This window comes from Nomascus leucogenys, chromosome 10 (genome assembly GCF_006542625.1).
Source record: "Nomascus leucogenys isolate Asia chromosome 10, Asia_NLE_v1, whole genome shotgun sequence".
Taxonomy (NCBI): Eukaryota; Metazoa; Chordata; class Mammalia; order Primates; family Hylobatidae; genus Nomascus; species Nomascus leucogenys.
Window position 1 is genome coordinate 69,369,428 of NC_044390.1, and position 22,673 is coordinate 69,392,100.

The following is a 22,673-nucleotide window of genomic DNA, read 5'->3' on the forward strand; positions in this document are numbered from 1 at the left end:
AATGAATTGAGTGGAAAGCTCAGAAATATACCCAACTGTTTGTTATAATTTATTATAAGCTAAAAATTACACTCAAATCAATGAAGAAAAGTTATTTTGTTCAATGACTAGTTTAACATAATGGTCTAATCACTTGGGAAAAAGTAAAGTTAGAACTCTATAAGTCCTTATCAGAAAATGCAGTCCAAACATAATTACAGTCATATGCCACTTAATAGGGACATGCTCTGAGAAATGCTTTGTTAGGTGATTTTGTTCTGAGGACTTTATAGATTGTACTTACTCAGATCTAGATAGTATAGCCTACTACCCACCTAGACTATATGGTATAGCCTATTTCACCTAGGCTACAAACCCGTACAGCATGTTACTGTACTGAATACTGTAGGCAATTGCAACATGATGGTATTGTGATTGTGTATCTAGACATATCTAAACATAGACAAGGTACAGTAAAAATACAGTTTATATATAAACAATATATATAAACAATACATAAACTATATATATATATATTTAAATGGTATGCCTGTATAGGACACTTCCCATGAATGGAGCTTGCAGGACTGGACGTTGCTCTCAGTGTCAGTGAGTGAGTGAGTGGTAAATATGAAGGCCTTGGACATTATACTACTGTAGACTTAAGAAGTGGTATATTTAGGTTATACTAAATTTATTTTTAAAAATTTTCTTTCTTCAATAACAAATTAACCCTGGCTTACTTTTTTTATTTTATGAATTAAATTTTTTAACATTTTATTTTTTTGTAATAACAGCTTAAAACACAAACACATTGTTCAGCTATACAAAAAATACTTTCTTTATAACCTTATTCTGTAAGTTTTTTTCTATTTTTAAATTTTTTTTTTTTTTTACTTTTTATAATTTTTTGTTCAAAAACTGTGACACAAACGTACACATTAGCCTAGGCCTACACAGGGTCAGGATCATTAATATCACTGTCTTCTACCTCCACATCTTGTCTCACTGCAGGATTGTCAGGGGCAATAATACTCGTGGAGCTGTCATTTCCTGTAATATCAATGCCTTCTGTAATACCTCTTGATGGACCTGCCTGAGACTATTTACAGTTAACTTTTTTTTGGAGGTAGAAGGAGTATACTCTAAAATAATGATTAAAAGTATAGTAAACACATACATCAGTAAGATAATCACTTATTATCATGATCAAATATGTAGTGTACATAATCATATGCACTGTACTTTTATATGACTGGACTGCAGTGGATTTGTTTACACCAGCATCACCACAAACATGTGAGTCATGCATTGCATGATGACATCACTAGGCAATAGGAATTTTCCAGCTTCATTATCTTATGGGACAACCGCCATATCTGCAGTTTGTCATTGACTGAAATGTCATTATGCAACACATGACTATATATTTGTACATGGAAAAAAGCTTTTAACATATTATTTAAATAATTATTTACTATATTATTTAAAGAAAAATACAAAACCATTTTAAGATACATTTAAAAAACACCAAGCATATATTTCTTTCTGGTCGTGTATAAGTTTGTGTGTCTCAAAGACTATACAATCATTCCTACCTATCACAGGACATTGGTTCCAGGACACCAAACCAAAATCCAGGGATGCTTATGTCCCTTATATAAAATGGTGTAATATTTGCATATAACCTATGCACATTCTCTGAGATACTTTAAATCAATTCTAGATGACTTACAACATCCAATACAATATAAATGCTATGTCAGTAGTTGTTATATGTAATTTTTAAAATGTTGTTTTTTATTATTGTGTTTTTTAATTGTTTTATTTTAGAGTATTTTCCATTCACAGTTGGTTGAATCTGTGGATGCAGACACACAGATAGGGAGAACCAAGTGTATGGTAAAATATCAGTAGTGTTATTTCTGGGTAGTAGGATTATAGGTAGTTAAAATATATGTATTTACTTTTCTTTGTGCCTATCTGTATTCTGAGTTTTCTAAATTAAGCCTTGTTATAAAAAAAAAAACTAAAAATAAGTGATCTCTATCATTGATTATATCAGAATTCATATAGGAAATATGCTTTGATGCAGGAATACTTGTTAAAAGTTGATTTATAACTCATTTTGTTTTCTTATTTAATTATTTTTAAGAGATGGGGTCTCACTGTGTTGCCCAGGCTAGAGTTGCCTATTCACAGGCATGATCCCACTACCGATCACAATGGGAGTTTTGATCCGCTACATTTCCAATCTGAGTGGTTCACTCCTCCTTAGGCAACCTGGTGGTCTCCCACTCCTGGGAGATCACCATGTTGATGCCTAACCTAGTGTGGACACCCCATTTGTATATAGCACATTACAGCCCAGAACTCCTGGGCTCAAGTGATCCTCCTGCCTCGGTCTTCCTAGTAGGTGAAACTACAGGTGTGTGCCAATGTGCCTGGCTTACATAACTTATTTTATCCCTGGCCATCCAGTACTGACTCCCGGTGATTCCACAGCTCCAGATTGACACTTCTTCCCTCTGTACCAATGCGTAATTTGATCAGTTTTCTTGATTTTCAGTATTCCTGTTGTGTGTGACTAGCAGTTTCCCTTTTGCCATGACTTTAAAACTCCCCACACCTGGCCAGGTGCGGTGGCTCACGCCTGTAATCCCAGCACTTTGGGAGGCGGATGCGGGCGGATCACGAGGTCAGAGACTGAGACCATCCTGGCTAACACGGTGAAACCCCGTCTCTACCAAAAATACAAAAAATTAGCTGGGCGTGGTGGCGGCGCCTGTAGTCCCAGCTTCTCGGGAGGGCTGAGGCAGGAAAATGGCGTGAACCCGGGAGGCGGAGCTTGCAGTGAGTCGAGATCGCGACACTGCACTCCAGCCTGGGTGGCAGAGTGAGACTCCGTCTCAAAAAAAAAAAAAAAAAAAAAAAAAAGTCCCCACACCTGATGATCACCCTATGGTCAGTTTTGTTTGAATATGTTCCAACTTACAGAGTAGCTGTGGGTAGTTTTGACTGTTCACGATAATATTTACAAAGAATTGAATAAATATTTTTTATTTCCAAGTATTGGTGGTGCTCGTGGTGATTAAGCATCTGAATCGGATGAACCAGCCTTGCCTTTAGAGAAATGTCCAAGTTACGTTTGGTTTATGGGGGCTCTATATTGGGAGAAGTGAAGAGGCCTAGGACCCAGGATTTCCAAGATAAGGTTGCTCAGCAGGGCTCATAGAGAACATCCTTTAGAATTTGGCTTGCTCCCAAATGATTCCCTTTATATTTCTTAACAGAGTGGCTCTGACTGTATCAGTATCGTGTTTCTTTATTAAGCAAAAGCTCATGCCAAGCGACTTCAGGTGCATTTGACTTCATATTTAGCCACAGTGTGAATTTCTGTATGATTAACTTATCCATCACCGTGATGAAGAATGAGACGGTGGTAGTGATGCTGTGATTATATTACCTCTTTCATCCTTGATTTTTGGTGATTAGTCTTTCTTGAAACTTTCTCCTGACATGGACCATCAATATGGAAATCTGAAGCTTCCATTGATGGAGGTGGTCTCTGAACTAGCATCCAGCCAAGCCAGGAATAGACTGCAATAAACTTATTGAGAATAACACAGTCCTTAATTGTATGTCTAATCCATGGCTTTCACTGTCTTTACCACACCAAATGGCATTGCCAAGTCTTATTTTTCCTACTTCCTCTGCTTCTCACGCAACCTCTTTTCTTCATGCAATTCCATTTTCCGTTCCATTTCCATTCAATGAATCTTCCAAACCTAAAGGTTTAAATCTGGTCGTCCCCCTCTCTTCCATGCAGTTTCATTTCTAAGATGGCATTGAGGATATTGCCATGGTTGTTTCATACTTAGTTGTTATTGTTATGATAGGTAATATATAATTCTGAACTAAAATTGCTGGCTATTTTTTGTCATTGTGACAACAGGTTTTAGAAACATAGCACTCCAGTTTTGCTACTGAATGTTTTGATTAAATAGGAGGAACTAGAAGACTACAATTTAAGAGCAGGCTTCAGCAATAATTTTTAAAAATAGATTCAGAGTCGATCATCTTACTATATTTCTATCTAGGCTTATCTCCCTTCATGCAGTTAGTTACAACACTTGGAGGGCTGTTTCCAAGACTGGCACTAAAGAGGTCAGTTTTTCCACTTTCTGTCCCAGAAAATATCAGGAAGTGCAGTAAGGTTCATGAAAATTTAAGCTTGAAGTTTAGAAAACTCAAAACAACCCAAACCCTCAAACATTCAGTTTGGTTTGAATCTTGGACAAAGGTTTTCTATGCAGCTATTGGAGTTATTTCAGTTTAACGGCTGTAGTAACTTCATTTCAGGGCTAGTGATGGGGAAATTATGAAACCATAACTTGGATCTTATTTTAACAAAACCAAGAAATAAAAACACTTACTGGGGAATCTGCATGGGAAAGGGGACCTACCTAACCCCAATTGCTGCTATTTTACTGTGGCAGCTCCTCTTACTATAGGAATTATGAAACCATTCTTTCCAATTCCTTCAGAGAGAGCTGACTTTTGAAACCGATTGAGTGGCCTGCATCCAATTTATAAGCCTCCTGATGTGCACAACAGGGAAGATCTTTCATAGGTGATTAAATCCAGTAGAGTTAAGGCCTGTCAATGTGATTTCCCTCCTGGTCAGCTTTCATTTCAAAAGTCATCCCAGGAGAACCACTGTAGTTCTTTACCTAGTTGACTTCTGAAACAAAATTTTCCACTTCAAAGAGAGCCCAATAATTTAGACCCTATCCTCCTTGGATACAATTTATTTTTTCCAGGAATAAGAATTTAATTTAATGACTGTTTATTGAGTGGCTTCATTATATCTGGCATAGGATAATATATTCCAGGCAGAGGTATACAACATAGGGGGAAAAATGTCCTCAAAGATCTTTTGGACCAGTTCAATAATTAACAATGAAAACATCTTAGAACAAAAACAAATTCAAAAAGGATTTATTTTGAAATAATCTAGAAAACCTCAGTTGATTTTTAAACATACCCAACAGAGCATGTCACCTCATTTACAGTTGATCACTTATCAAATACTGCAGAGCAAAATGAGGTCGAGCCTCAGGCTCTGCAGATGTGGAGCACAGCCTCAAGGGGCAAAGCATCAGCAGCCTGCTGAATTTCTGAAGCACACAATCTCAGAGGATTTCCGAACTATGTGGGGCCTCAGAGCATCCAGAAATACTGAAAATTTAATAAAGTTCATGTTTTCTTATTTAGGTAGAGACAGATTTGCCAGATAATAGAAGTGACTTAACTAACAAGGTTCCGGTTAATAAGTGCCATAAATATTCCCCCAAAGTATCTATATTCTTATCAAACTAGCTTGTTCTCTTAATTGAGGATATACTTAGTGATTTTATTTGGATTCTATTAAGCATTCACCACCCTTTTAAGTGATTATTTCTGCTATTATATGGAATCATGTTACTATGAAATTTGAATTAACTCACATGAAATCTGAATCACAAGCCAGTGAATTGTGGTTAATGGTATTTGTTGTAACTTGAAATTTTCCTTTTTTTGCATTTCTTTTAAAATATTGTTTTAATATTATGCTTTGATGATGTCAGTATCTAATTTCTTTCCTTCTTTATGTACTTTAGAACTACAGGGAGCAAATCTGTTTCTTAGACTATAAATCCATCTAGTGAACTTTTCAAAATTTGGAGATCTCCTAGATCTATTTTCTGAACTAATAATGATGCAATAATGATTACAGTTAATAGTGGAACTATAGGAATATCATATTCTTTAATAACTTGAAATTTTAAAATTTGATTCTGAATATTTATCAAAACTATTATTGGGCAACCAATACATACTGTGTAAAGTTCTATACTTAGGGATTGAACCAATCATTGAGGAAATGAAACAAATCTGAATGTTAAATGCCTATTAAGTGGCAGGGACAGTCAATTCCAAACAAGGAAGTAATCATTTCCAGATGGGGATGGTCTGAGTCCTCATGGAGGTGGTGAAATTAGTGTTCTCCTTTGAAAGGTATATGCATTTAGAGACTAGCGAGCACGTGTGTCAGAGGTGAGAAATTGATGCATCAGAGGCTGGAAAATGCATGCTGTGTGTGTGAAGGACAATGAGAAGTCCTCTTTGCTGGGCTTAAACACAGAGTTGATGTAGGAGAGTAGTGGGTGTTAGAGCTTAAAAGGTAGGATAAAGCCAGATTTTGGAAGGCTGTGGGCTTTTTACCATAGATGCAAGGAGCTGTTTTAAGTTTTTGAGATGAGGATTGAAATGGTGAAGTAGTGTTTTAGGAAGATAATGCAGGTAGTAACAGGATAAGTGGGAAAGAAAATGGTTGAAGATACAGCAGTTGATTAGAAAATTTGCACTTGCCTAAGAAAAGATGATAAAAAACCTAATGCGTAGTAGCGGCTACAGTGCTGGAAAGGAAAAACATTAGGAAGAGAACAAGGAATCAATATAATTTTGAGATTGCTAGACATGGGAAGTGAGGGATAACTTAAAAATGACATCTTTTGGCTTAATATATGATTTTGAACCTGTGTATCAGGGATAATGATTATCATAAATGAGAAATCTGGAAAATAGGTCAGGTTGGGGTTAAGGGTAGAAAATAGGCTTTGTTTTAAGTGAATTGCTCTTGAGATAGTGGCATGTCTTCTAATAAGCAGGTGGAAATGCAGGACTCAATTTTATGAGAGAGATCAGGACTAGTAACAAAAAATGGTGGCCGTTTATATATAAGTAACAACCGAAGTTGGAGAGGTAAATAAGATCACCTAAAGGCTTAGAAATGCTAAAAATGGAAAAGCAAATATCTGAGCTGTGAGATGTAGGATACACAAGATTTAGGTGATGAAAGGTGGAAAAGAGACAGTAAAAGAGACAGAAAACAAAGCAATTAAAAGGTAAAGAAAAGAACCAGAATACGATAGAGTCATAGAAGTCAAACAAGTTATGAGTTTTCAAAATAATAGTAGTGATTGGCAGTGTCTCATACTTTAGACAGGCTATGCAGAATGGAAAACACCATTGATTATGTCAACTAGGAGTCTTTGGAGCCAATTAAGTATAATTTTCATAGATTAGGAAGAGCAGAGCCAAGTTGTGTGAGAAATAAGGAGGCAGTGGTGGTAAGGAAGTATAAGAAGCAGGTATAATCAACCCTTTGGGAAGAAACGAGAAAAAAGAACAGTGGCAAGATGAGTCCCAGGCCCTCTCCTTTTCTCCCTCCCCAGGCAGATTCAATCTCTTTCATGTAGAATCACCATTTATATGCCAATACCTTCCAGAATTATATCGCAAATATAGAACATAGTCCCTAACACCCTAGCTCCCATATATCAACAGCTCTTACTTTGGTATCAATAGATGCCACTTCAACTTCAACATCCAAAACTAAATTTATAATTTCCCCCTGCTCCTACTAAAAAACAAAACAAAATACAAATAAGCATAAATAAACAACAACCAGGTCCTCTTTTAGTGTTTTCCATTTCAGTAAGTAACATGACACTCTCCCCACTTGCTCACACTAGAAAGCTCAGGGTCATTTTTGATACCCCCCTTTGCTCTTCATTTCTCTCATCTAATTCATCACCAAATCTTGTAAACACACTTCTCTCCACATCCACTGCCCCACTAGTTGAAGACTCGGTCATCTGAACAAACTCAGTAGTATTTCACGTGGTTCCTCTGCATCTCCTCTTGCTCCTTACAGAAGCCAGTGTAATCTTTAAATCCACAAACCTGATTACTATTACCGTCCTATTTAATACCTTCTAGTGGCCTCTTTTTTCCTTCAAGCCAAGTGATGTTATGAAAACAACTGTTTTAGAATGAAGCAACTAACTCTGTATGGAGGAATTAGTAAAACCTTCATTAAGATGTTGGCATATGGACTGGCCTTCAGTGTCTTCAGGTGGAGAATCCTATTAGTGTGAAGTATGGGATGAGAGTGACAGAAGATCATTCTGGCTTGGGGAACATCATGTGCCAAGGTAGGAAGTAGGTGTTCAGAAAAGTGTGACAAGTTCAGAGGGTGACGTCAAGGGATGGGGAGTAGCTGTAGAAGCCAGTTTTTGAAAGCCCTTTGATGCTGGATTTTATCGAGGTTTTAAAGCAAGGGATAATATAAAGATCCAAGCTTTTTGTGGCATAGGGGAAAGTTGACTACAATGTTTGAGAGTCTTAGAGAAGAGAGAGCAGTTCAGTGCCTGTTGCAGGGACCCAAGAAAGGTGATAGAGGCCAAGACAAAGGCTGTGGGGCTGAGGATAAGATTCAAGGCATATTTAGAGTAGGACCTACAGAAGTAATGCAACATTTGAGGCTAGATTTCCTTGAATAATATTATTGTGAGTGGGTTTATGTGCAAAGCCTATGATCTGACCCTAAATTGACATGCTATTCTGTGGTCTCATACTCTGCAGAATGTATTATTTTTGCCACATGTAAAATATACTGGAGATAAATTACAATTAGTTTGTGTCCTAGCCAAAGCTACACTAAAAATACAACCCAGTAAAAATATTTTTAAGAATCCAAATATCTGGATTTTTCACAGTTCTGTCTCTGATAAGTTTTATAAACTTGGTCAAGTCATATACTCAGCCTGAGGCTTAAATTTCTCATTTGCAAAAGGAAGGAGTTGACTAGACTCACTGAATGACCTCTAAGGTTCCTTCAAGTTCCTTGGAGCCACTGTCAACCTCTAGGGTGTTTTTCTGCTTTCGTTGATTGACTTGATTCTAACTAGCAGGAAGCAGACTGCTTCAGAGTTTCCTGAAAACATAGTTATCTCCTTGAAGAACTGTGGTCTAGGGAGTGTTCTGAGTAGCATTCCTAGGCCCACCTTGTCTTATAAAATGCATTACATTTATAATCCTTCTAGAGGACCTTTCTAATCTCCCATAGCTGGGTACCAAGAAAAAATTATTCCAGTTAATAAAAGCCATTTGTTAGTAATAGTTCTATTATACTTGGTGTGGCATATTTTCTTTTCTCCCCAAGCCTTCTCTTAACTAGGAGAAACTTAAAAATACATTCATTGTCAAGTCTTCCTAGGCTTTTGATTTCAAGAACTTGTGTAGAATTATGTGTTTTTTTCCTTCAAGTACAATTTGTAGAAGGGTAGAGACATATATAATTTAATTAAACAAATTTAAACTTCCACTGTGTATGAAGCATTGTGGAGAAAAAGTAGGATGGGTAAAGGAATGTGCCAAGAGGGATAAGGCACAATTTCTGTCTTCAAGTAAGTATATCATTTAATAGGAAAGCCTAGAATGTTAATACATACTTCAAGTAGGTATATGAAAATGGTAGTACAGTAGAAGAGAGTGCTACATGTAGGATGGGTATGGTTACTCCAGGCTTGGGCTTGCAAATTGGAATAACTGTCTTCTGGTAAGCGCTATTCCTAAATTCTGTCTGAGCAGGTGAATATTGGTATGAATAACCCAGGTATGGGTCTAAAATAATTGATCAACTTGTCTTTGGCAAGTGTGTATTAAGTTTTAAGCAATCTCTTAACCACTTCAGATTATAGAGTATTGTTCATGTGAGAGATATAAAAAGGACCAACTCCTTGAAAATGGTTGATTGGTTATAAATAGACAGTCTAAATTTTTGGCAAGAGCATGATAAAAGCTTTTACGAAGTTATGAAATTGTGGCAACATATTGTCAACTGTGGCACTTGAAGTCAAGTCATTAGAGAATCACATGAACAGATTTAGTATACTACTAAGCCGACAGACATGCTGGCATAAACAGTTATTAAGCTGCAGACTAAACTGAAGATCAATTTTTTAAAAATGATGCTTTACAGCATATTGTATGGGTATTACATTTTTTATGTACATCACATTCAACTCCTGGATGAGTGTTATCTTTAGATTTTCTGGGTTGAATTTAACATAAAGATAACAGGATTCCATTTCTAAAGATAGGGCATTTATCTCATTCAATGTGAGTGCTAAAATATTCTTGTTCTATAATTCATTCTTCTGAGAGATAACTATGATTTCTGGTGGTGTAAAGGTGTTCTTCCCTGTTTTATCTTTGTACACTGAGAATAAAGAATCATAGGTAAAATAAACTTAAATTGTAGGTGAAATAAACTTGCAGGTTTAAAAAGCATAAGAAAGCTAGTAAGCCAGGAAACTGGTATATATATATTTTATAAACCTGGTATTATATTTTATGTCTTCATCTGATTATGAAAGTGATTAAAAAGTTTAATATAGTGAAAAATGTGTCTAAATTGTGACAAAAGTTCTGATCCCAGATTTGTGTGTGTATTTGTTCTCACACTGCTAATAAAGACATACCCGAGACTGGGTAATTTATAAAGGAAAGAGGTTTAATGGACTCACAGTTCCACATGGCTGGGGAGGCCTCACAATCATGGCAGAAGACAAAGGAGGAGCAAAGTCACATCTTAGGTAGCGGTGGACAAGAGAGCTTGTGTAGGAAAACTCCCATTTATAAAACCATCAGGCCTCGTGAGACTTATTCACCATCATGAGAACAGCACCATCATGAGAAAAGCATCATTAAAACCCACCCCCATGTTTTAATTACCTCCCACCAGGTCCCTCCCATGACACATGGGAATTATGGGAGCTCCAATTTAAGAAAAGATTTGGTTGGGGACATAGCCAAGCCATATCAGTGTCACTAGGCCTATAAGTTGGAACAGTCCTATAAGAGGGCATGGAAAAGTCTAAGTCACCTTAAGGTATGTTTCCACCAGCTCTAAGCCTCTATTCTCCATCAGTATGTTAAGGCATACTGTTTAAAGAAATTTTTGTTAAAATGAAGTCTGTTATCTGGCAGGAGTAAGATATTAATATTAGCTAAAAATTAAGTACTTAATTTGTGCCTAACATTATGCTAAGGACTATATATTGGCTGTCTTAATGCTTATTAAATATGGTATGGCTATATAATATATATAATATATAATACTTATGAAATTGGTACTATTGTATTTAATCATTTTTAAGATACATTTTTTTCACATTTTAACACTCTAAAATTGGGATGTTTTACAATCAGTGACTTTTTTTATTGTTGTTGTTTTGAGTCTTGCTCTGTCGCCCAGACTCCAGGCTGGAGTGCAGTGGTGCAATCTTGGCTCACTGCAAGCTCTGCCTCCCGGATTCACGCCATTCTTCTGCCTCAGCCTCCCGAGTAGCTGGGACTACAGGTGCCCACCACCACGCCCGGCTAATTTTTTCCTATTTTTGGTAAAGATGGGTTTTCACCATGTTAGCCAGGATGGTCTGGATCTCCTGACCTTGTGATCCACCCACCTTGGCCTCCCAAAGTGCTGGGATTACAGGCATGAGCCACCGCGCCCGGCCTACAATCAGTGACATCTTACAAAGATAATTTAGAGTATTCTTGTTTTGTAAGTGGCACGTATAATCATGGTGAGAGTGACAATAAGAAAGCATAATAGATGAGATGAAATATGATATTAGCCACCATCCCCCTTTACCCAATCTGACCTAAAAGGAACCGAAACATGAAGAAGTTCAGTAATCTGTTCAGTATCACAGAACTGGTAAATGCTTGAGCCAGGATTCCACACAATTGTTTAACTCAACCCAGGAACAATGCTTCCACACAGCATACCATGCTGCCTGCTGGTAATCTACCAGCACTTCTTAAGCTTTGGTGAAATTGGTGTATCTCAGTAGCCATCTTCAGAGAGCTGCACACTGGAGTTGCAGTGGCACAGTGGAGTTGGGAGGAGAGAGAATTTGCAAGGTCCAGAATGGACTGCTGAGTGGAGAGGCATGGTGGAAGACCCTCGGCAGTCGGGGTAATCATGAGTGAAATAGACCCTGAAAGGACAGAAAAGTTACAGGAATGTAGGGAAGCCATAAAGGTGGAGGCCACCCATTTTACTATTTTATCCAGGTCCAGACCTGCGTGTGCAAATACATCTATATGCGACACAGAAAATTCTTATGTATCAGGGAGAGTTATTTATCAATAGCTATATATTATCTATTTCTATATATTTATCCATATACCTATATCTAAATCCATATATTTTGAGAGACAGAAAAAAAAAGAAAAAGAAAAGAAAGTTGTATTGTGCTTTTTTTTTTTTTAATGATGGAGTCTCACTCTTGTCAAGCTGGAGTGCAGTGGCATGATCTCTTGCTTACTGCAACCTCCACCTCCCAGCTTCAAGCAATTCTCCTGCCTCAGCCTCCCAAGTAGCTGGGACTACAGGTACATGCCACCACACTCAGCTAATTTTCGTATTTTTACTAGAGACGGGGTTTCACCATGTTGGCCAGGATGGTCTCAATCTCTTGACCTCGTGATCTGCCTGCCTCAGCCTCCCAAAGATTGTGCTTTTTTAAAAGGAATATTATATTATTAACAAATATTTTCTTATCCTACAATTAGAATTTAAAATTTGATGTGTTCTGCATGTTTCTTTTTTATTTGCTTCCCCCCCATAGTGCCTAGCACAATTTAGTGTAAATATTAGGAAGGGCAAGCATTTATTGAATACATAAATAATAAGAACTATCTTTACCTCAGATACCATACAGAATCTTGGAAGCTTATTTGAGTTTAACAAAAAGATGCTTTAAGTGAGGGTGGGGAACCTCTTAAAGAGTTGTATCAGTTACTGAAATAACAAAGACTAGTGTAATTTCTATTCCTGCTTGTCAAGAAACAAGGTAGGCAAATTAAAGTCATCAGGATCTAGCACTGCTGCTCTGCCTCCAACAGAAAAGATGAGCCAATGAAAAGACAAGCCAGTGAAAATACATGTTACTCCCTGTCAGCCCCAGTGGCCATACACAGAAACACTATGCAGACCAACACATACTCACACACACACACACACACACACACACACACACACACACACGTATATAAATTTATGTATTTTCTTTTGCCTATGTGTCTAGTCAGCTTAAATGGGTCGACTCGTGTTTTGGCTCCTATAACCAAACCAGACTCTTTGGCTCAGCTCTACCTGCAAACTTTCTGGCCTGCTTCAGTATAGTGAAGTGGTTTAAGTTTCTGAGAACAAATAATTAGGCTCTAGGAGAAGGCCAGGGTTATACAACACCCATTCGTTTTTGCTTCTGTGGGTTCTGTGTCTCCGTAAAAAAGGAAAACAAAGTTAGGTAAGAACAGTGTTCAGCTATGTGAGCTTCATGATATTTCTCCTATTATGTTATCAGAACACTTATTTAATTTTTGTTGTTCTGAACCTGAGATACCTAGGGATTAGTATTTTAAGTTACATCTCCTTTTAACCAACAATATAAATCTTAGACTCAGAATTAGTGTTGGCATGGACCAGAATCTGCCCTTATCTTTGTTACCTCACCTTATCTTTGTTACTTATCTTCACTCTTTGGACTTAAAAGGTAATGAAGTTTCAAACTAGGTTTAGGAGCATCTTCAGCTACAGAAGGTGAGATATAAGGTATTTATTTATTTATTTATTTATTTTATTAAAGTTACTCCACTATCTTTCTATGGTACTTTCTCCATATCATAAAAACTTTGGAGACCTGTATTGTTGGGAAGATTGCTCAGCTACAACACAGACTAAGTGAGGCACTGACTTCATCAAGTGATTTTTGGTGACCAAGCAGCAATAAATGTGCCTAATATAAACCTTCTCTTCCTCCAGTTCACAGGCACAGCATTTAAATAAATTTTAAGTGGTTTTAAAATGTAGCAGAGGTTTCACTTTTTAGGTATTGTTTCTTTATCAGAGATATAACTTCCAAGAAATTTTTCTTTATTACTCATATTTAGGTGTTTTTCCAAATTATGAATCATCTACTATACTTATTTATTAATTGATACTTTAGTGAGTTAGAGTGAACTGCTTGCATCTTCATTTACCCAGAGGTGACCACTAGTATTATTTTTATAGAAGTACAGATATTTAATTTCCTAAGAAAACCACAGCCTTGTCTGTTGAGCTTGGAGTGAGGTAGACGGGAGAGGGCAGGAAGCACTTTTCTCACACTCAAGCTCAACATCATGTCCAGAGGAAATAGGACAGAAACCTTCATTCCCAGTGGTAGGGCTATTTCCTAAGGGAAAAAGGGAAGTGAATGTTCCTTTCCTAAGGGAAAGCAGAGAAGGGAGTGTTCCCCTCAATGGCTTTATTTTCTGTTTTTAATCTCATTCGTCGGATGGAATTTTATGATTCAGGAATTATCAGTGTCACCTATGAGTTATTAATAGAATAGCAAGTTATTTTGACCAGTGAGGTGGAGGAAAAGGAAACGATAATAAGAGTAACCGCTCACTTTATGGGACAAGGAGATGAGGTCAGAGGAGAGTAAAAATAATCCATGTGAAAGATTATGTAAAAGTTAACTAGATAGGAATTATTCTACTCCTATCCCCAAATAACTTTTGTAGGGTAATCCTAATTCCTTAACTTTAAGGACAAAATTATGGTAGAAAACTAGTTTAAGCCTTAGAGAACCAGAGAAGTGTGTTTTATCTTTCATTTCCATATTTATCTTCACCTTTTGCTTTTTCAAGCTGTGGACGAAAACTCCACCATCTTTAAAGGTTCTGGCTTATCCTAATAATTTGAATCTTTCCTTATTTTGGTTTCTAAGCTATCAATTCATTTTCAGCTTAACCTATTCTGGAGCTTGGTACTGAGACTGCAGAGAAGGGAGGTAAGAAAACATCAACATTTCTAAAGTTTGGAAGTGAACATTGGACGTATTCCTTTATGGTTCAAGTGCAATGTTATAACTCTTCAATGGTGATTTAGTAACTGTCATATCTGTGATTTTCATGTGTTTATTCTGCTTTTTTATTTGGAGTGCCAGAGAGTTTTGCTTGGGTCCTTCAACAATTCTCTTGGTATGATACCTGGCAACACAACATAATAATCAATCTGGGCTTGTACTTTTCATTGGAATGCTGAAAATGTACAGTTTGGCAAAGATTGGAAGGGCAATTCTATTGGAACTACACCAACGAGGTCATTGGCCACATGAAGATGGCCAGATCTTCCACCAGAAACAGACAAATGATGAATTTTGAGGTCCAATGAAGTGGTTCTCATAATTATGGCAAATTTATGAACTCTGAAAACAGTTCAATTGCATGGCCTTCTTGGATTTTTGTAGAGCTTGAATGACAGACTTGTAGACTCTGAAGCTGATGGTGACAGAGAAGAGAGCCATGGTGAAATAAGAAGCCACAGTGATAATGCTGAAATCTCCAGGGAAAGTAGCATGATCCATGTGGGGTAAAGACAAACTCAGATTTCTTCACTTTTTGCCAGAAAACCAGATGGTGTATTACACAGAAAGCTGAAGAACAGGCAGCTCCCAGGCAGCCCCTTTATCACACCTCTTTCTCCTGTTGCTGGGCGTGGAGTGTTTGTCCCTGAAGGACAAAGAGGTATTAGATGGAATTGAGTGGCCTCCAATAGCTTTACCATGGGCTTTTTCAGCAAGGACAATAGGAAAAGAAACAAATAATTATGCCATTGGTTCCCCCAAGTCCCTTCACTCTTTCCCTCCATGCTTAGACTCCAACTACTAGTAATGCCTTGATATCTGACCTTCTAGATTTTATTATTTTATATACCATTTTGAACCTTTCTTGCTTAATATTTCATTTAAAAATATCTTCTACCATTGTAGTTTTCCTCATCAAAAATGTTCTCCAAATGTTTTATTTCCAGTTGTCTCTCTACCCTTGCTTCAATCCCATTCCACAAAGGTAGCTGCTAGTAATGTTTTGACTTCAATTATTTTATATGCTAACTGGAATTATAGACTGTGATAGCTGGAAGAGACCTTGGAGATCATCTTTCCATCTTTCCCTACCTTCTTTCATTGTCCCACCACTGCAGGCTTCCAGAAGATATATAGACAGGCTAAATGCCCCACCCTAAGTCCTGCCTCAGCTAGGAATTGACATGGGACTAGAACCCAGGTCTTTTCATTGCTAGTTAAGGGACCTCACCAACCTCATCCCACAATTTTATATTTTTAGTTTGCTGCATGTCCTAAAGAAGTACTTTCTGTAAGATGGATTTGAGTGGTTTATGGCCAGATTGAATTTACAAGGTGACCATCCATTTTTGAAGGAAAAACAAACACACTTCTAATCAAATAGAAATGACTGCAGTTCATCTATTCTGTCCCTCCTTTGGCCTCCATGACTCGCCCCACAGGCCCAGCGTTCTTCTTTCCTGGAGCAGCTTTGTTGTACTAATATTGTCCTTAGATCCATCTATCACATGGTAACATTGGCCTTTTTTCTCTTTTTTTGGTCACTTGCTTTGGGCATAGGCACAGCTCTCCATGCTTTTGCTTCAAATGTTTCTAGAAAGATGGAACTTAAACCAGCTGGCTATTGGAGTTGCTGATCTTCTGGGTATCTTCTAGATATTCCACATAAAACCAGGATTTTCTCCTGATAGAGACATTGTGTTTTTTTATTCATGTGCCCTCAACTGAGATTGATAGTTTGATCAGTAAATTCTTACTTACCTTAAACTCTAGGCTGGCCTTTTTCTTTATATTTATATATCTATATCAATCTATCTATCTATATATTTTCTTTATATTTTTAAGCAGACCCCCCCCCCCCGGCTTTCACTCTAAGTTCAATTTGAACACCTCTCACACCTTCTTTTATAGACATAAAATGTACACTTTCACAAAATAACACTAATAAAAACCTTCAGATCTCATTCTAACTCCACCCCCTAACCATTCTCAGAACTTCTCACTTACCTGGCCCACCTAGAAGTCCTAGGATCACTCTTTTCCACACTGGCCCAGATCTTTGGTCTTTGTTCACGGTCCCTAATGTCTTTTGAGTTATATTAAGCATGCTTACTTTAACTATAGTCAGTTATCTGACACAGACAGAATTCATAGTGAGTTTTGGATAAAGTCTTTTGTTTTGTTTTTTTGTCAAGGATCCAAATTGACCCAACTTGAATTTTTAAAGAAGAACATGTCAGGGGTGGATGCCAAAGAGGCCCACTCTGCAAATATATTTTGCAATTAACAGAGTTCAAGTGAGCTCTTCTGAGTTTGGTGGTGGCTGTTGTTGCTTGGGGATCTCTTTCACATAAGTCTCTGTCTATTGTTTTCCTTTGTGTGTGCTTGTGTGTGTGCTGTGGGACATGATAAACAAGTATCATTTTGTTTCATGTAATTACAGAATCATGCTTTTATGTTTACCTTTCATATCCACTCTAAGGATAGAATCTGTTTTACAATTGGGACTGCTTCTATGACCAATTCTGTAGTGTTGCCTTCAGTTCAGGCACATGCCTCTGAAACCTTAATCGCAAACAGATGCTGTTCTGAATCAAGAGTTTCCCTCTTTGGCTACTCAGCCTGAGCAATGAGCTGCCTAACTTGGATCCTACAGGCTTCTTGAAAAACTCCACAGGCTGCCTTACTAGCACACTGGTAACATGCAGAAGATTGATATTTTCCAGGCCCAAGCAAGACTTTGAAATAATACCTAGCAATTGTAGAGAGCTATTTATTTTCCCCTCCTCCCAGAAGTGTTTTCACATACATGATCTCATTTTATCCTTCAAATAGTCCTTGGAGTTAAGTAGGAAAAGCAGTATTTTCCCCTAGGAACCTGAGGTCCAGAGATGTTAAGTAACTCGCTCAAGGTCACACAATTAGCCTTGACTCCTAGTCTGGTACTCTTTCCACCAAAATGACACTAGTATTTACTTTGTCTTGTTTCAAAGTTGTTCAAAGTCTTTTAGGTGCTGGTTGGATCCAAGCTGTCATTCTTATAGCTCAGATTTAAATTAAATTTGTAACATCTTTTAGTGTTTCATGTTTTTTTTTTTTTCCCTAGGCCTTAAGATATGTCTAAAGTGGTAATTTTGTGGGGCCTTAAAAATTATTTGGGAGAGAGAACCTTTTTAAAATAAAAGTTGAAGGAAAAAAAATATTTGGGGAGCTTGTTCAGCAGATCATGGTTCAACAGAGCAAAGATGCAGTCGTAAATTTGGCATTCTATAAACAAAAACCACCCATGTGATTCTGAATTATGAGGTGTGTGTAATCACTGTTCTCAGAGCTAAAGTAAGCAAGGCATGTAAGATGTCTGAGGCTCACTTTCCTCATTTAAAAACCAAAGGCAAGACTAGAGTCGATTAGTAAATTGTCTCCAGAAATTAACATAGATTCTAATCTCAGGTAAACTTAACAGCTCGCATCAGCATTCTTATGCATTCTTATGATGGAAGAAACAGTATTTGTCTGAAAAAATACCTTGGAGGTAGAAAGTCCCCCACAAGGGACTGGGTTTTCTGGAGAGGGAGTGAGGAAGAATAGAGGAGAATTATTGAATTTATTGAAGTTGGGAACTCTGTAGTTTAAGGACCAACACAGAAATCCCTAGGAGTGGATGGCCAGAAAGGACTCTGGAGAAAGAGGGATGATTGGTATAGAGTTTTTAAATGTTTGCTCTGTGATCTTCATATAGTCAGTAAAATCTATATTTTTGTGCAACTGGTAACTTTCCTATAGGAATTCATGAAGAGGCTGAGTTTTGCTTTCAGATTGACATAATGCAGAACTGAGCAGAAGAGATAATGAGAATGTAAGTCTTGGGAATTTGTGGAAGTCTTGGGGACAGCTTTGGATTTCTGCAAACTAGAACTGAAGGCTTAAATCGACTTCACTTAACTATCCATGGGATCAATGTGATCCAGGTGATCTATGGGGTAATATATGACAATGAGCATGAAGATCTAGAAAATATTATTTTAAAAATACTCTTATGGCTTTAGAACAGGGGTCTCTGGTACCCCACAGAGGTACCAGTCTGTGGTCTCTTTTTTTTTTTTTTTTTGAGACGGAGTCTCGCTCTGTCGCCCAGGCTGGAGTGCAGTGGCACAATCTCGGCTCACTGCAAGCTCCACCTCCCGGGTTCACGCCATTCTCCTGCCTCAGCCTCTCCTAGTAGCTGGGACTACAGGTGCCCGCCACCACGCCCGGCTAATTTTTTGTATTTTTAGTAGAGATGGTGTTTCACCGTGGTCTCGATCTCCTGACCTCGTGATCCGCCTGCCTCGACCTCCCAAAGTGCTGGGATTACAAGCGTGAGCCACCACGCCCGGCCAGTCTGTGGTCTCTTAAGAACCAGGCTGCACAGCAGAAGGTGAGCTATAGGCAAGTGAGTGAAGCTTCATCTCTGCTCCCCATCACTCACAGTACAGCCTGAGATCTGCCTCCTGTCAGATCAGCGGCAGCATTAGATTCTCATAGGAGTGTAAATCCTAGTGTGAACTGTGCATGCAAGGGATCTAGGTTGTGTGCTCCTTCTGATAATCTAATGCCTGATGATCTGTCACTGTCTCCAGTCACCCTCAGTTAAGACCGTCTAGTTGCAGGAAGACAAGCTCAGGGCTCCTACTGATTCTACATTATGGTGAGTTGTATAATTATTTCATTATATATTACAATGTAATAATAGAAATAAAGTGCACAATAAATGCAATGCATTTGAGTCATCCTAAAACTGTCTTCCTCCCATTGGACCATGGAAAAATTGTCCTCCATGAAACCAGTCCCTGGTGCCCAAACGGTTGGAAACTGCTGCTTTAGAAAAACTAAGATTAGAGATCTCATAAAAAAGGTGCACATCAAGAAAGTGAATGTGAACAAAGATGTTTGCAAACAGAGTACATGAAGATAAAGAACCTTGAGATGCAGTTCCAGCTTTGGCCTAGTTTGCAGAATGATTTTAACTCAGTTTTAATGTGTTTGTTCCCTTTCCCATGTAATTTATAATGGTAGTTCACATGGACTGTTGATGCTTTTACTCTAGCAGCCAGAACCAGAAAATTGGGAATTTTCTACATCTGGAGATACTTACCTCGGGATCTTAAGAAAGAGTTATTGGTCTGAAGAAGCAGAGAATGGGGAGGAGCAAGGCAGAGAACAATAGAACCAAAGTGTTAATTTCCAGTTTAGTAAAGAACAGACATTTTACATGAATGCAAGGAACAGAAATGTCCTCTTTACAGAGAAATAGGCGTCCAGATATGTTGTCTTGAAGATACTAGGATACTAGACTAGGATACTAGAGAGTTGCAAATTTAGAGGACAACAAGATTCTACTGGAACGCTTATGTTGGATGGTTTCAATCCTCTCAGTAAAAAAAGGGAATTAGCATTATCTGCTGAGAAGTAAGGGTTGGGATTGTAGAAGTTTGTGGCCTTCAAAAGAGGTCTGAACTAGTTTTGGGAGAATGAAGCTAGGGAGGCAGTGATAAATTAATGACAGGACCTGCCCATGAGTGGCTAGGGCCAAAGAGTTCCTGTACAATCTTATATAAACTGCTAAAATAAAAACTCCTTCTACCTTCTTACTGTCAATGAAATTCAATTCCCTTTGAGAATACTGCTTACATGGTTTCTTATTCTCACCCCCACCCCCCGCCCTGCCCCACTCCACCAGAGTGAAGGAACCAGGAGAGAAAAGCAGAGAAAATACCAATATTCCTCTGGTGTTCTCTTTCGATTATTCTTGCAATTAGCAAATATTTGTTGAGTAGCTATTAGTCTAGGTGTTCTGGTCTAGGTGCTGGAAGAAGCTTATTTTAACTCTTTTGATAAGAATACCTCTTTTGAAGCCTATGCTGTATAAAAATACCACCTCTTCTTTTTGCCGTCCTTTACCAAATTGCACATTTGTTGAAAGTATTGATGCTTGTCTTTCAAGTCTGGATTATGGGTATGAGTTGAGTGGGGCATTCTTTGAGCTGTCCCTCTGCTCTTCAGATGATTGAGATCATACCCTAAATCTCTTTTCATTAAGCCATTGCATACAACTGAAAAGATTTATTGGATATGACAATCTTGCTCTGGGACACTTTAACCTATTCAGCAAATTTAACTATGAGTGTAATGGCCATACCCTTGTTTTGATCTTTGCCTCAAGGTTGAGTCTTGATCAGCGTTTGTTGCTCAGTTGTTTATTTTACCTTATGGGATTGAAAAGCAGTTGCTTTCTCTAACCCTGTTAAGTCCCCAAATTCCTGGACTTTTTCCCTTTTATTACTGATTGCATATTGGTTGATCCTTTTCTGAGTACATTTCTTCCTTCTAATACCTTGCTATATTCGTTTTTTGGAGCTGATGTTACAAAGTCACAGGAACTGGGTGGCCTAAACACTAGAAATTTATTGTCTCCCATTTCTGGAAACTAGAAGTCTGAGATTAAGGCATCAGCAGAGTGGGTTTCTTCTGAGGGCTATGAGGGATAATCTATCTGTTCTAAGCCTCTTTTCTAGCTTTTGGTGGTTTACTGACAATCTTTGCTGTCTCTTGACTGGTGGATGAATTTCCCTATTTCTGCCTTCAGCTTCACATGGCACTCTCCCTGTGTGCATGCCTCTGTGTCCAAATTTCCCCTTTGTATAATGATACCGATTATATTAGGACTTCCTTTAAACTAATTATCCGTATGTCCAGTTCTGGTATACTGGGGATTAAGGATGCCACTATCTTTTTTGAGGAGCTAGGAGGACACAGTTTAATCCGTGATACTTACCAAATACAGCCAACAGCAACTACGACGTGCTACTCACATTCTGTTTTCTAACCTTTCTTTCCCAGGGTTACAAGGTAGTTGAGTATATGATTTGCCTTCCAAGTTATCTCAAGCAAAAGTTTTAACAAATGTTACCAGTTTTAGCGCTTTCTAAATTTTATCACCACCGAAATATGGTCTCCTAAGCCAATGCCACATATTCTTTCACATTCCAATTTGTGGTTCTGGAGACACCAAAAAATTAACATAATATTCACAATAGTTGCCCATGGAGGCTGGAAAACATTTGCAATATTAAACTACTAATATTACTCTTAAATTTATAAATAGTCCATTTGTACTTTTGCTATCTCCCTGCAAATGTTAGAGGAGGTGTTTCTGACTCCAGATACTTTTTTGACTGCACCAGTTATTTTAGTTTCTTTCTTTCTTGCTTGCTTTCTTTCTCTTTTTTTGTTTTTGTAGTTTTGTACCTGTACTGTACTCGTAGGATTGTTTTGAAGAGAGAGGAAGTATTACAATTAGTCCTATGTTCAAAGAGGTAAAAGCAACTAGAAAAGAGAAGTGGCAGCACAGAAAAGCAGTAGAAATATAGAACCAATTTTCTGAGCATACAGAGAAAGAACAAATGACTTGTTTAAAAGGGTGCAGCACACCAACATGGCACATGGATACATATGTAACAAACTTGCACATTGTGCACATCTACCCTAAAACTTAAAGTATAATAATAATAAAAAAAATCAGTAAAATAAAATAAAAGGGTCCTTTTTTAAAATTATACTTTAAGTTCTGGGATATATGTACAGAATGTGCAAGTTTGTTACATAGGTATACATGTGCCATGGTGGTTTGCTGCACCCATCAACTCATTATCTACATTAGGTATTCCTCCTAATGTTATCCCTCCCCTAGCCCCCCACCCCCTGACAGGTCCTGGTGTGTGATGTTCCCCTTCCTGTGTCCATGTGTTCTCATTGTTCAATTCCCACTTATGAGTGAAAACATACAGTGTTTGGTTTTCTGTTCCTGTGTTAGTTTGCTGAGGATGATGGTTTCCAGCT